General features: G+C 38.8%; 1 protein-coding gene across 1 annotated transcript in view; it reads left to right on the top strand.

The window, feature by feature from the left end:
* LOC122803989 (histamine N-methyltransferase-like) overlaps positions 1–13,661 on the top strand; it is a 375,890-nt gene that overhangs the window by 95,114 nt on the left and 267,115 nt on the right. The window lies entirely within an intron of this gene.

Genomic DNA, 13,661 nt, shown 5'->3' with positions numbered 1-13,661 from the left:
TTGGCTAGGTTTGCAAGGGCAGTTAGCCTAGTACTAACCTACAAACCCCTTTAACCTAAGTCACACCTCACAACCCTGTCCAACCTCATACTTCACTCCTTTCATTTGTTTTTTTCACTACCTTACATTATCCACTTCATCTCTGCAGACCTTTCCTCTACATCCTTCTCTTTCCTCCCTACTCACCTAAGCTACTGAAGACACCCTACTCTGCACCCTTCTTATAATCTTCTTTTTTCTCCATCTTTCGTCCTCCTATAACAATAATATGAACACCATCTCTCACACTAAAACATCATTCGATTTCCCCCTCATTGTTTCTACACATGTTATTTGTAATATCTTATAACATTTGTCTCAGACCTAATTTTTTGCACACCAATCTATGTAACAAATAATATGACTAATGAATATTTCCAGACATATTTTCTCAAATTTCATGTTATTGTTTTTCATTGCACTCTACAATGAAACACATGTTGTATATTTTTGTCATTGCAACATTTTTCACTCCTGTGTTTTGTAGTGTAACATAATACTTATAATTTAAAATATCTGTAATTGATTTTTAAAAGACTGTGGCTGTGGAGCTTTTCTCCCTGGGCTCCCACTGAAAACAGGAACTTTCTGGCCCAGTCGGACTTTCCCAATAAACAAATCTCAAATAAATAAATATATTTTCACATTACTTGTACACACAGGGTCAGTCTTTCTTTTAACTGCACACCTGACAGTTCAGCTGCCTCCCATAACATTTATGGCTTTTTATGTGTAGAGTGAGAATCTCTTAATATTTTGTTTATTATGTGATCATTTATTATGCTACAGACTATCCTGGCATGTATTAGAGCGTTTCATAGATGCTCACAAATTGTGTATCTTGACCCATAGCTCTGTGACATCGATCAATATTCTGTTGGATCCCTTTACTGCTGGTAAAAAAAATGTCTTTCAGAATTGCTTGTTTTTTTCTTCCTTTGTTTAAAGAAAATGTATTAAATAACTTAATGCTTTCTTCATCTGCAAAATAAATTAACATGGCATAATACATATTCTTTAGCTTGTCTCTGAGGCCATTTTCATTGAGATAATGTTGATGTTGCGTCTTTCAGCTTTTCCCAGTTAGAGGTCGCCACAGCAGAACTCCGGTCTGCTAATGATTGGTAGTTGATTTTTACGTGCCGAGTTACCAGCCCTGACGCACAACCTTCTACGAAGGTACGCCCATTCACGTATGTCTCCACGCAGAAGACGCTCTAGCTGAGAATCAAACCGGACAGCGTCTTACTGTGAGGCGACAATGCTACCGCAGCACCACTACCACGGATATTGAGATAATGTTGATAATGTTTAAATAGTTGGAGTTAGGACTCCCAGTTCTCTAACAGATTTTCATGCAATTTTTGAGTTGATGGCGATTAGATGATTGCCTCAAGGAAACAAAAAGGAAAAAAAACTAAAAATACTTCATAAAAATTGTTAGTTTTAAAATATTGTTGTTGAAAATACATATGTTTAAGTACGTTGAAAGCAAAGACTTCACTGTTTAGTAAAACAAATTACCGCAACAGGTTCTGCTGGTAATGTGTAAAGAATAACTATATTTTTATTTATTTATTTCAGTTCAGATGTATTGACTGGGTAAATAAGTTGGTTCGAAAGCCTACTTTCTGCCATGTTTTGGGCCACAGGATACAATGAATAAAAAAAAAAAGTCACAACATGGTGAAAAATAAAACCATTTACACATTAAAGTCTATCCCTAGGATTTAGCAAGGCTTACAGCAGTACAAAAGGCTAACATTGAAGGATTTTTAATTTTTCCATGAGTGTGAGTGAGTCTGTGGGGGATTGTTGTGTCTAGGAATGCTTTAGAGAGTGCATACATGAGTGTATGTGTTTGTTTTTTTAGAAGACATGTAGCTGTATGGGTGAGTTTCTTCAAAAGTGTGAGTGAGTGTCTGGGGAGTGTTTATGGATGCTTTGTGTTGGAATGTCTGGCAGCATGCGTCTTTGTGTGTGTGTGTGTGTGTGTGTGTGTGTGTGTGTGTGTGTGTATGTGTGTGTGTGTGTGTGTGTGTGTGTATGTGTGTGTGTGTGTGTGTGTGTGTACGTATTTATACACATGTGTGAGTATATGAGTGAGATTGTGTTTGCTTCTTTGAGTTGAGAGGGAAAGTGGGTTTATGGTTGATTTTCTCCATGAGTGGGAGTGACTATATAGGGGATTGTTTATTGATGCTTCTATATATGTCTATTGGAATATTGGAATGTTTGTTAGTGTATGTGTGTGTGTGTGTGTGTGTGTGTGTGTGTGTGTGTGTGTGTGTGTGTGTGTGCGCACGTGTCTATGTGTGAGAGTGTGTATGGGTGCTTCTTTGTGATTTCTCCATTTATATGAGTGTGTAGGGGATTGTTTGTGGATGGTTTCTTGTGTGTGTCTGTGTGTACATGAGTGAGTGACTGTGTGTTCTTTTTTGCACTGAGAGGGCATGTGGGTGTATGGGTGAGTTTCTCCTTGAGTGTAAATGAGCATGTGAGGAATTGCTTAAAGATGCTTGGATGGAGCTTTTCTCCCTGGGTCTCTGATAAAAATGGGCTTCTACCCTGTCAGACATTCCTGGTAATCAAATGTCAATAAATAAATAAATAAATAAATAATAGATGAATGTATGTCTCTTGGAATGTTTGTGAGTGGATATGAGCATTTGTGTCTGGGCACATACATAACTGGGTATCTGCGTGTGCGCATGTGTGCTGTGTGTGTGTGTGTGTGTGTGTGTGTGTGTGCGTGTGTGTTTGTGCGTGTGTGTGTGTGTGTGTGTGTGTGTGTGTGTGTGTGTGTGTGTGTGTGTGTGTGTGTGTGTGTGTCTAGGTGGGTGCTGTTACTACTGCAATGCATAGTCTATGATGCAGGCATAAATAAAATCTGCATTAATGCAATTGTGGGAAAAATGAAAGGAACTAGAAAATGTTGTTCATACAAAAAATTTGAACTTGCATCCCCCACCCTCCATTATCATATCCATAATACAATGGTCTTTACACCCTCTTTATAAATACAATCACATCCAAAATTATTGTACCATGGAAAATAGTGATTACTAAGGTGGTATGAACTTGCTGGAATACACAATTTTTAAGCAAATATGTTATTTATCCACATTATCTATCTATCTATCTATCTATCTATCTATCTATCTATCTATCTATCTATCTATCTATCTATCTGTCTATCTAATCTATCTATCTATCTCTATTTATCTAGCCTTCTATCTGTTTATTTATATTTGTTTTCTGAGATAGTTCAGCTATGCTGTCATAGCCTATTTCATTGGAGTACTAAGGAGAAAAGCTCCACTATTAAAGTATTGCATTTACAGCGCACACTTCAGAGTATTAATAAGTAGGAAAAACAAGAACTAGCTTCTATACATTAATACAACTACTGAATTGATACATTTAGTGAAGTACAAAACTGTGGTAATACATTCACAGAACAGTATTACGGCATTTTGTGTAACTTCTGCTTCGTAACAACTAAAGTGATGGAAATGGCATGTATGTCGCAAGTATTATATTGCAGTTTGGCGAAGCTGTAGGTGTAAGGTAATGTAGGAAGAACCGAGAGACTAAGTAATAAACATTCCAAACTTATGTTATTTTTGTTGATCAAGTGCTACTATAGGGAGTATTGGAAGTCAGAAGTTGGAAGAAAAGCACAACAGGCAGACCATGAAATAAAATGCAAAGAAGTGGGACTGCAGATGTAGGAGAGAAATGCTGGTGGAATTAGAAGGAATGAGAAGAACTGCAATTTGTATGTGTCAAAATCTGCCCAAAGAGCAGTTGTGTAAATTATAAAAATATACAACTGACATTACATAGACTATCATAGCTTTTTGTGTAAAAGAACAGTGCCAAGTTTTTACTAAATATTGTTTTACTTTGGATTTGAATGTTTGCAGTCTTATTCCATTTTAAATGTACTCATAAGTAAAAGTGGAAACATTGTGAATTGGAGAGTAGTCTCCTCAGATTTCTGTGCAACTATAAGCACAACGTTTGACCATCTCTTATTATGAGAAGACAGGTAGCTTTGTAAGAATAGAAGATTGGAGAAGTGACTCCATGTCAAAACAGTCGAGAACAATTCAAAAACAAAGAAGCAAAGAACATTTCATTGATCCACAACATTTAGAATATGATAAGGTTGGTACAATAAACTAAGACATTAAAGATGGTAATGGAGTTTAAGATTCAAGGCAATATGGATTCCCAGGAGAAAGGGAATAACATAAAGAACTTGGTTCAGCAAAGGCAGTCATTTTAGAAAACCATGAATGTAGTTTAACAAGAGTATAACAACATTTCTCATAATTCTCACACAAAAGCACAACGTGTGTTGACTAACACCGAAGTGCATACCAATGAAACATCCTTGCTTACAATAAGCTAGAGGATAGAAACACAAGGTAGTAGTACATGAAATTTGTAATTAAGAGAAGACAGACCACTGCTGGAATTTCCTATAAAACCAGTCCACTTCACTTTCTATATTATAAGATCAGCTACAGAGAATTATATGCTTCTTTCCAGATGCTAATAAGACTGGAGATACAGCCATTGTGAACAGTTAGGTACATAATATAAAAATGGATTTTGCAAATTTGGGGTAATGGTTTAATATGTGTGAGCTTGTATTTAAGGCAAGGAAGAACAAGGCAATGCATGTGGTTGATGGAAATTCAGTGAATGTTAGTCAACTGAACATGTGATTGGAAAGGTACATTGTCAGAATCCTTCCAGGTGATTCACAGGTGCATATTCAAAATGAGATGTCAGCAAAAAGTGTTGGATGTAGAGATGTTGGCATAGATTGGGAGACATATTACCAGTAGCAAAGGGAACTTTTTTTTCAGTTATGTATGTATTTAATAAGATGGTATAAAGAGTGCTGTATCTGAATCTGAGAAGTAAATTCTCTATTAACACTAATAGATGAATGCTCTTTAAAGAAGCTGCAGTTTATGATCTACAGGAGAAAACAAAGGACAAGAAGAAGCTCAGTGCACATAGGTTACCATCTGAAATGTTAGGACCTGCCAGAGCAAGTCCCAAAATGCAGAGACTGAATAACTAGAAGACTAGACTTGTATATACCAAGTAGGAGATGCCATTTCTTAGAATATTCCCTTTTCTCTGAGTTATGGTGATCTCGGAGTTGGTATATATAACTTCAGGGGGGGGGGGGGGGGTGCAGCCTGCCCTGGAAAAAAAAAAGAAGTTTTAAGAAGAGCTATTTTTCAGATTTGTTTTTCTGAGTTTTCCAGTTTTCAGCACTCAGCATTTCAAGCGCCATCATTTCAGTGGAAGGCCAACTAAATAACCTAAAAGAAAGGTGGAAGAGAGGGATGTTATATAGACCTTTACACATCTCAAAGGCATAAAAAGATTCCAAGATGTTTGCATGTTTTAGAAGAGAAGAATTACAAGAACAAGGGGCAAATTTCACTTATAGGGAGATGATAGCTCAAATGTGATGTGATGGAGATATTTATTTGCAAACAGAGGGATGTAGAGAAGTGGAGTGACATAAGAGAGGAACATATAACATAAAAACAGAGATAACTTTAAAAAAAATCATGTAATTTCTATTATGTAGCTCTAGTTAGATGTAATAAGAAAGGGCAACTTCACTGTATATTAAAGCAGTTCCAGTTACTTCTAATAAGGAAGTGTAATTATAGTTTATTAAACCCAAATCTCTTAAAGGATCATTTTACTGTGATTGTGTGATCACAGAGGATACAGAGGGTAAGGCCCTCTGCATAGAGAGTGGGGAATGTTTGACCACCACTTTTTAACTAAGGCTGCTATGTTATTTTAGTTTCTTCAAATTCAGTGAAACAGACTGCCTGGATTAAGACTCAATGAACTATATCTTATGGATAACAGATCATAGGGTCATAGGATCATAGGAGTTAACTAGTCTATTGACCGGGAGGTAATTTCAAGCCTAACTGGCTCATCCCAAAGTGATACCATAGATACTCTAGTCAATACCAAGGATTGTATTTAGTAATGACTGCCCATGCTTAGGAGGGTTGTGGGCGCTGTCCCCAGTAAGCATTTAAGATGCCCCATCCACTTGTCCAGGTTTTTTTTGAACAGTATCATAGAGATGCTCTGTTTCACATGAACTGGTAACCTATTCCAAAGAGGTGGCAGTTGCTGGGAGATAAATCTGTCCCTCCAACATGTCCTATTCAAGAAGCAGTCCATATTTAGGTCCTGGAACGGGTAGCTCCGGTGTCATTTGAGTTACGGACGTGCAGCAAATTCATTATGTTTGGGTCTGAGATTGCTCTGTAAGCCAGGCATAAGTCTCCCCTAAGAAGTCTATACAATACAGAGTACAGTGACAGGGACTTTAGTCAGTCTGTGTAAAGCATGTGCTGAAGGCCCTTGATCTTCTTTGTTAGAAACCTCTGAGCTCTCTCCAATTGCTGCAGTTGCTTTGTATGGTACATTCCAAAAGGGGCATTATACTCAATTATGTGCCTGATTAGTGACAACTATATAGAGTTTATAACCTCCTTTTGCTCTAGAGGTGATGCTTTTACTAATCAAGTGTGCTACTTTGAAAGCCTTCCTTACTACAGTAGACACATGATGGTCAAAGTTAAGGTTGACGTCAACTTGTGATCCCAGATCCCTTACCACTTTGTAGGTACTTAGGGTATTGTTGTTGATTTGATAGTGTGAAGGGACATTGTTTTTACTGAAGGGAATGATGATGAATTTCTTTGCATTCAGTTTGAGACCATGACTAAGACACTAGTCATTGGTCTGTGTAAGACCCTCCTGATGTGTACTGACATAATTTGGGGATTCAATAATTGCACCTAGTTTGCAGTCGTTCACAAACTTGGTCAGCCACCCCCACCCCTTAGTTTTGTCCTGAACTTCTGAGAAGTATATACCAAACAGTAGGGAGCCCAGCACTGACCCCTCTGGCACCCTGCAGGTGACAGGTCTGCTGGCTGATGTGGAGTCACCCACTTGATAGTGTGTGTCCGGTTTGTGAGATAGTTGGCAACCCATCTTACAACAAAGGAGTTTACATTCAGTTTGCTAAGTTTATCAGTAATACCTGACTGTGGGATTGTTTCAAAAGCCTTTGCCAAGTCGAGGTATGCTGTGTGCACAGATATACCATCATCAATGGCCCTGGTCAGATTTTCAAAGAAATCCACAAAGTTTAACAAGCAGGATCTGCCCTTGAAGTCGAATTGGGTTGGATCCAGGTTTGGAGGTTGCCTATGCCTTTATTAATGAGGTCCATAATGATACATTTCATGGCCTTACAGATGAGGCTGGTCAGACTTATGGTTCTATAATTTCCCTGGTCTGCTGCTAGGTCACCTTAGTGGAGGGGAATAGCTGTTGCTGTTTTGCATTCTGCAGGAACAAAGCCTGTGGTTAGGCTATGACTGAATAAGGTACTTAACTGGGGTCTATATTATATGCTCAACGAGACTTTTCTTTGAACATATAATTATCGACACCTAAAGAGTGAATGCTCTATAGTGTGAACGGCCATGTCAGTGAATTTTTTCTTTGGGAAACAATTCAGTGGGCTATGCATAAAAGACACAAACTTCAAAACCCTAATCAAGTGGGGGGCTTTGCCCCTACACCCCCTGACATGGGGGGGGCTGTGCCCGCCCACCCCCCTAACTAAATATACCAACTTCAAGATCGCTCTACATTGGGGAAAACGGCAATTCCCGATAATGGCCAACTGAATTTTTCCCAAGGAAAACATTTGCAGACGTGCCGTTCGCACTTTAGAGCATTCGCTCTTTAGGTGTCAATGATTATATGTTCGAAGAAAAGTTTCTTCAAGCATATAATATAGACCCCCTTAATTGTGATGATAATTCAAGTTTTAGCCTATTTAGAAGACATCCTTTCCCAGATTTAGATAGGGTATCCCCTCTATAAAACTGAACTGAAGTTTACTCACTGCTTGCTAATCCTTCCAGTATTGTTATCTAGTTACTGTTTAGATAATTTGTAGCACTGTGTTTTACTTCTTTCTCAATGTTGTAATTAGTGCTTACTACTCAATTGTACCTAATTTGCTCCTGTATTTCTTCATGTCATGATCACCTCTACTGTATACATACCTTGATTGTTATTGTTTACCATCTACCATGTCTTTCTGTGGAGCTTTTCTCCCCAGATCTCTGCTGAAAAAGGACCTGTGTCCAGTCGGAATTTCCCAGTAAACAAATGCAAATAAATAGATAAATAAAAAGCCTGGGATGCCATCTGGTCCCATAGAGGCTGTGTTTTTTTTTTTTGTCTTGGACAAGGTTTTAATGACCTGCTCTTCAGATGTGTAGGGTGGGGGGGTTGGGGGCAAGGTTTGTGATAAGTTTGGAGGAGATAAGGGAGTTAAATTTTCACCAAATCTATCCGCTAACAGGTTTGCTATCTCTGAAGGGTCAGTGTGTGTGATACCGTTAGTTCCAAGTTCAGCACATGCTTGGGACCTACCTTTTAGGCTACAAATAGTAAATTCTCAATTAACCAGAACTCAAGCAACCAGAAATCTCAAGTAACCAGAAAAAAAAATCGAAAAAATACAGTACAATTTTCATGTGTTGCACTTTCTGTTTTCCACCCACAGAAACACACCTTATGTTTTTAGAGTTTTAGAGTTTTAAAAAGGAAGATAGGAAGAAATCCCCTCTCTCCAAAACCTATGAACAAGTCAAACCAAACAAGTAGTATAGGATACAGTATTAGTCAGGCCTATTTTTAATAGTAACTCTCAAGCAACCAGAAACTATAATTATCCGGCATCTACCAATCAATGTGGGTGCTGGTTAACTGATGGTTTACTGTACATAGCTGTAAAAGGCCTTATGGTTATCCTTGGCTGTGTTTGCAAAGTTTTTCTCTGAGATGCCCTTAGAGGATTTGATATTTGTCCTATTTGCCTGTTGAGGAGGATGCTTTTCCATTTTTGGGGCCCCTTGCCTTTGTTTTCTTGGGCAGCAACTTTTTGCATTTGCTGTCAAGTTTGTTGATGCTGGATGTTGGCTTGTTTTTACCTGGAGCTCTGGCTTTGATTCTCTCTGGAGCAGCCAAGTCTATACACTTATGCAAGTGATTGTACAGGGCTTTAGTGTAAGCTTTGGTGTAGTTACCACTTCCAGCTGGGGGTGGGGCTTGGAATGCATTTATACCTTCTCCTAGGAGGGTACAGTTTGCCTTGGAGAAGTGTTGAGTCTGACTTTGCTCTCTGTGAGTTCTGCTGTTAGTGCAAGCTTGAAGCGGACTGATTTGTGGTCAGATTTAACTAACGAGGGTCTGACAGTTGTGGCAGTGCACCTATTTGTCATGTTAATGAGGACTATATCTAGTATGTTTGTTCTGCTTGTCAGGTTTGAACAATTTGTTACAGGGCATTTGAGTTAACAAAGTCAAGGAGCTTTTGCACTAGTGAGTTAGGGCCAGAGTATGTTTCCCAACTGATGGTGAGATAATTGAAATCCCCCATAAAGTGTTCAGCAATATTTAGATTGACTCCAGTTTGGTCAAGTAGGCTTTGTGTGCATCATGACCCATGGAGGGGGATCTATAACTGACTATGACTTGAATGGGGGTCTTACCCACAATAACCTGAACTTTAACTAACTCCATGGAGTTGTCCAGTCTAACTAGACAAGAGGTGAATTTATCTTTAATATAGATAGAAACACTGCCTCCTTTGGTTCTTACACGTTCGTTTTGCGGTCTGAAAGTGCGGAAGGCATTGCAGCCTTGCAAGGCTGGGGTACTCTCTGAGGCCTTGAACCAGGTTTATGTGACCGCACAGACATCTACATCTTCCAGTGATATAAGCACTTCAAGGGTGTGCAGTTTTTGGTTTAAGCTCCTAGCGTTTAGCAGCATAACCCTTATTTTGTCATGATTGGCAAATTTCACTTTGGTAAGTTTTTTTTTTTGAGATCTTGCCTAAAAAGTCACTATGGGAGAGGCAAAAGCCTTTGCAAGCAGCCAAAAGTCTAGTGATGCCAGGTGCAAACCATCTCTGGCAAAGCAGCAAGGTTTGTCAACCATGACCTCCCAGGCTGATAAAAACTGGATCCCCTTTGAATGGCACCAAAAACTAAGCCAATTATTGAAATCAATCATTTTGTGTTTATACTATGGCATCATTTTAGGTGACAGTAGTATACTGCTCAAGGTTAGGGACATACCTGCCTGGGTCACATATTCAGAGAACTCAATCATGTGTCTCTTCATATAGTCCAGTGATGTACATCTCAGGTAATTCACACATGATCTGAAGAATGCTGGCACAGGACAGGCAGCTGACTGTGACTTTCTCCTTGTCTAACCTGGTGAGTGAGACATCCATGTGTCTTACGATGGAGTCTTCAATGACAAGTAAATGTGTTTTTTAAGTGTTACGCTTTTTGGGTTTGGTAGATGAGACACTAGTGTTGCTATATGTTATGGGTGCTGTGGGAACTGTGTTAATTGTAGCAGTCTTATGTTTTGGAGGTCTCTGGTGTTTTGGTAAGTTTTTTGAGAGAACCTCTGCGTATGCTGATTTTTTGTATTTGATGTGTACTATGTGTATGAGTAGTGGTACTATGTGCATGAGTAGTAGCAGATGGGTTGACAACCTCTTCAGTGTTGCTGTTTTGAGTGTGAGGGAACAGGGATTCAGGATTTATAGTGTAGATACATCTCTTGCACTCTATACTAGAGTGAGTTATTAGTAGAGGATTGTCAGTGTACATGAGGTAATTTCTGCACTATCTTGGGAGACCCAAGTCAGCAAGACTAGCAGGAGAAACAATGGTAGTCCAGCTGTCCATAATCTTAGGTTGAAGAGCTCTTATTACAAAGGGCGGAGGGGGCTTTTCAGTTTTCAGGACTGATCAAAGAGGTCCTAAGTAGATAGATATTTCTGCTGTGGGCTTTTTTCCTGGTAGTTTAATAGGTTACAGCTCACTAGCAGTATTCTTTAGACTGCAAAAGTACTAAGGGTGAGGACTACACTAATGTGCTACAGCTGCATCTAAGGGAAAATTTGCCAGAGTTATCTGTCCCGCTATGGCGCATAATTATGAGGCAGTGCATGGTGTTGCATGACATGCAAACAAGCAGAAACCCACCACTTAAATACCAAAAGCTAAAAACTTTTAAAAAAATTTAAAAAACTTTTAAAAAGTTCAAAAGGACCAATGAGTGTGCTTTCTTCAAGCCCTAGACTAAGCACCCTTCACCAGACAGGCTCCAGTCAGCACACTTCTTTCATTAGAGTGCAATAGTGCCCTTTCCAATCAAAGATGGCATGGAAAATGGGTGTAGTAACTACAAACAGACCCAGATGCAGCAGACCTGTATTTGGACTATGCTACAGCTACACGCTACACTAATTTAGGCAGGAATCACTAAAGAAATGTTTAACACAGTAGAAAAATAGCAGTGAGACACTAAATAACCTTTTAAACAACACAAAAACAGCAAGGAGGCTCTGATTTTTAAAACAGCAAACAAATGAGTTATACACTGCTTGGTGGGAAAACAGAACAAGCAGAACAGATTGCTTTGCAAACAGTGAAATGTACAAGAAATTATTTAACAAACAGTGAAAATAGCAAAAATAACTTTGCAAACAGTGAAAACAGCAATAAAATACAATTTAACAGGCACAGTAAGGTAAACAGTTGCAGTACAACAATGCAGTTTAGTACACAGTATTCAAATACAGTATTAAAGTAGGTGACAGACATTAAAAAGTGCAGTAAATAATATAAATCAAGCAAAAAAAAAAAAAAAACAGGCAACTTATGGTATTTGGAAAGCTTGGAAGCCCGTAGTCGTCTGGTATCTCGTCTCAGAGTTGTAGCTGGTAGGCCACCTCAGTTCAACTCGGTACAAACCAGCTACATGTATTCTCTAGAGATACATTGATAAAACTAAATTTCTGGTTAATATTTAAGATGGATAATTCACTACACACTGAGGCATTACTATGGTTTAAATCTTATTAAAACAACCGACAGCAAGCAGTCCTTTGGAATAATAAGCTCTCAACTCCCCTCCCTGTAAACATTGGAGTACCTCAAGGCTCAATCCTAGGCCCTCTTCTCTTTTCTATGTTTATTAATGAACTAAATACCAAAATTCATCAAGCCACCTGCATACAATATGCTGATGATTCAACTTTAATATGCTCAGCTAGAACCTCAACTTTACTCCAGACCCTCACACAATCGGTTTTTCAGACTGTGGAAAATTGGTTCATGCAACACTGTCTCCTCCTGAACCCCCAAAAAACAAAATTATTACTCTTTGCACCTACTCAAAAATCACCACAAATTCACTTCACAATAACCTCTAACAATGGAACCACCATATCCCCTGATATTACAACCCGTCTCCTGGGGATAACCATAGATAACAACCTCACCTATGACGATCATATTAACACTACCATAAAATCTGTCAACAAAAAAATAGGTTCCCTGTATAGAATTAAACCATTTCTGACCCCAACAGCTAGAACCACTATTGCCCAGACCCACCTGATCTCTACCCTGTACTATGCTTCAGCCATTTATACCAATCTTTCTAAAAACAACCTTAACAAACTTGCAACTAGCTATAATAACATAGCCAGATTTGCCACTGGTAAACCTTTCAGAACCCACCACTGTCTCAACCTCAAACAATTGGGAAGGCTAGAACAGCAGCACCAGCTACTCTGTCACCAACTTACTATAACCCAAAAGATACTTCACCACCCTAATAATACCCCTATCCTCACTAATCTGACTACCCCATACAAAAACCTTACAACCCTTCACTCAGCCAATAGGCTCCTAGTCTCCACTATTAAATCTAACAACAAAGCTGGGGACTCACTTTTCACAAACACAGTGGGAATAGCCTGGAACCTGCTACCAAGTGAACTGTCTTCTCTCTCCTCCACACATCTTTTTAAAAATCATCTCAAGGAACATCTTAAAACTCACTGGTTGTGTCCCTGTACTAACCCTGACTGATTATCCACTCCTGCTATCCTTTTATTTCACTTCTCTACTGTAGTATATCACTCAAACCTTTCTCTGTCCTACACTACTGAACTATGTTGCCTGCCTGTTCTCACAATTAAGTTAATCTCTATCTATTCCTCTGTAAAAAAAAAAAAAAAAAAAAAAAAAAAAAAATATATATATATATATATATATTTCACTATCCTTTTTTCCCTTATTCTTAGAGTGTTAGAAATTACTACTCATTGTGTATTTCCCCTCTAATATTCTATATTATTCTATATATTATGTTGTACTGCGGTGGTGGTGCTGCGGTAGCGTTGTCGCCTCACAGTTAGACATTGCCCATTCGATTCTCAGTTAGAGCATCTTCTCTGAGACAACATGTGTGAGTGGGCGTTCCTTCGTTGAAGGTTGGGCGTTAGGCCCGGCAAGCCAGCACATAAAAATCTACTGCCAATAATTAGCGGACCGGAGTTCCGCTGTGGCGACCTCTAACCGGGAAAAGCCGAAAGACACAAACAAATTCTATATATTATGTTAGCTCTCTCCTCACCAAATAATCTC

Source organism: Protopterus annectens, chromosome 6.part0, assembly GCF_019279795.1.
Source record: "Protopterus annectens isolate FY-2018-M chromosome 6.part0, PAN1.0, whole genome shotgun sequence".
Lineage (NCBI taxonomy): Eukaryota > Metazoa > Chordata > Ceratodontiformes > Protopteridae > Protopterus > Protopterus annectens.
Note: the sequence above shows the minus strand (reverse complement) of the source record. Positions and strands in the feature narration are given on the sequence as shown.